This window comes from Cariama cristata, unplaced genomic scaffold (assembly GCF_000690535.1).
Source record: "Cariama cristata isolate BGI_N322 unplaced genomic scaffold, ASM69053v1 scaffold7131, whole genome shotgun sequence".
NCBI classification, from domain to species: domain Eukaryota; kingdom Metazoa; phylum Chordata; class Aves; order Cariamiformes; family Cariamidae; genus Cariama; species Cariama cristata.
The window spans coordinates 2,987-5,746 of NW_009600927.1; positions in this window are offsets into that span (position 1 = coordinate 2,987).

The window sequence follows — 2,760 nt, forward strand, 5'->3', positions numbered from 1 at the left end:
CTGATGTAAATCCAGATTGCTGTAATAAAGAGGATACAGATGCATAGCCGTGTCGGGGAGGAGGGAAGGGGAAAGGCCTGGATAATGCCTTTCTGGAAATGGGTACAGATTTTGCCAGCCTCTGAGATACGCAGGTGTTCAGGTGGCCGTGCATCCCTGCCGTGAAACCCCTCAGCATACAATTTTTTTCAAAAAGATGGTGATGTTCTCCCTGTGCTCAGCTCCCCTCCTCGAGACTTAGGCTGAAGCAGGGATTGCATGAGCGAAACCTGTCCAGAAAGGGAGCAATTTATGCACTTGTACTGCACCAGCTGTTCACCCCGAGGACGTCTGCCTGCTGGCATGTGTTGTCGGTCACTCTGCATTTGACTGCAAAATCTTTCGGTGCATGTCTGAAGAGAAAACCAAAAAGGACAGAATCTGCTGGCCCCCGTGATGACAAGATCTGGATTTTTCTCTCATTTATGTCAATACAAATGAAAAACAGTCCCCCTGAAAATCTAAGGGGTACCCTCTCAGCCAATGTAAACTCCAGCAACCTTGAGCATCCCTGCCTAATCTGATGAAACATGCAGTGGTGCTAAGGAGTTTAACGCTACCAAATTGCAGCAGTGGGATTTTACACTTGCTTTTCACAGGCTTTCATGAATGGCAGGCAATGGGGAACAAGGCCTGATAATTTGCAAAATATCCCAGGCCATGTCGTGGCTCCCGTTGTTGCCTGCTCCCTGCCGCTAGATACAGCTGAGCAGGACGTGCCGGGCTCAGTTTTGCGTCGGAGGTGGGGAACGTGTCGCAAGCCTGTCCGGGACAGCCGTCCTGCCACGTGCTGGCGTGTTTTTTGGGAAGCTGCCTGCTGTGAGCACGCTGCCCTGGGCTTCGACCGCTCTATTTTCCACACAGCGTGCACCGAGCAGCTCTTGTTTGACCAAACACATCCTCCAGCGCTCACCCACTCATTTTTATGCAATGGCTCAATTTGCAAATGCTCAGGGGCAGATCCTGACCCCAGCAGTAATTGTAGGGCCTGAAGCTGGGAGCTGGGTGAAGCAATACTGGATTTACTCTAGAATGGGGAGCTGTCCCTCAGCTAACGATCTCCTTCCCTAATACCGCATCCTGCCACGCTGGAGAGCACCGAAAATTGCTGCTCCTTCTTCCATTTCCTCGGGCAATTCGCAGAAACTTCCTCCAGGACTCTCCGGTGAGGGCAGGCTCATGACCCTACCCACGCGCCCCCCAAGGCAGGCTCCCCACTGCACCCCAAAGCAAAACCACCCTCCTGACGATGCTTGCCTGGCCCTGCAGGACAGAAGGGGCTAGGTGCTTTAGACAGGGATCCTTAAAGAAACCGAGGCCAGAACTCGGCTGCTGTAGTCAGTGCCATTACACTGATTTACCCAGCAACGTTACTGTGGCCCTTTACCTTCAATACGAGAGTGTTTCACCTGCACTGCTCATTATTTCATGTATTCAGCGTACCACGTCATTGTTAGATGGGCAAAACCATCAGATCATCTCTCTTCTCTCTCAGGTTTCCAGAATTGCAGCCCAGCATGGTCCCTACAGAGGAGAACACCCAGCTCATTGCTTTCCAAAGGTGTTTGTAGCCACTGGATCCTTCTGCAAGTGTTCCAAAGTACTCCTTCTAAAGAGAGGAGAAAAAAATGTTTACATGTGGAGCTGCGCTCAAGGTAGCAAAAGCTGCATGACTGCTGTTCATTAAGTTTTGGTGGTCTCCCGGCTCAATCACAGAATGCACTCGACTTCGAGAATGTGCGTAATGATGTGCGCAGTGTGCCTTTTGGAAAAATGATGTCTGTACTCGGGAAATACAGGCTCTGTCTCCTCTAGGGTCTTAGAGATCGAGCTGATAAAGAGCCAGAGCAGAAATCTTTGTGTTAAAAGAAGCCTCCACAAACCAAAATGCCACTGCACGGTGGTTTTGGAAGCTAAAAGACGGTTACCTCTAATGCCTGGAATGCTAGCTATGAATCTTCTGTTTCCTTCTTCCCATGCAACTTCTGGACAATGACTTTTCGCTCACTGTAACGAAGTGACCTGCTGTAGGCACAGGTGGATTTTAATTACCACATGCCGACTGCAGCCGCCTTTGTAAGGAGCACTGCGTGCTACAACCAGGGCAAATACGACAGCTCCTTTTAACGGTGAAGGAACAATCTTTTATAGTCACAAGGCAAGGCAAACTTCCTTGGGACGGTCTCGTACAGATGGAGCGGCAACAGCTTGGGGTTACCTTTAAGGATCCCCTACGAGGATCTTGGCCACGAAAGTCTGGCTGACCTAAAGTGTGCTGTCGCCAACGAAAGCTGCAGTGGGTGGCTTGACCGAGTGTGTTTTATATCCCTTTCCTCACCTTAGGGGCGTGGGTATGAACTCACCCGGGAGATGCGTATCACAACCCATTTGAAAGCACATAGCATGCGACTAAATTATATGGTACTGCACATTTTGAGGGATTGCAGCCTCACATGAGGACCGGGAACATGTGACAGGAATAGAGCGATGTTTTCCTTCTGTGTTGCGTGTTATTTCCAATAGCGTCCAGAGTAGTAGAGAAATAAAGGACATGTGAGGATTGTTTGGGAATTTTCTCCTGGAAGTGCAGCTAAAGTCTCAGCTTTTTACTTTAAAATCTTCCTTGCACATCATTTTTTTCAACCTGGTCCCCAAGTTGAGCAGCTGGTGAGGCAGGTAAGCACACACAGATGAACAGAGCGTGGACGTCCTCCTGCGTGA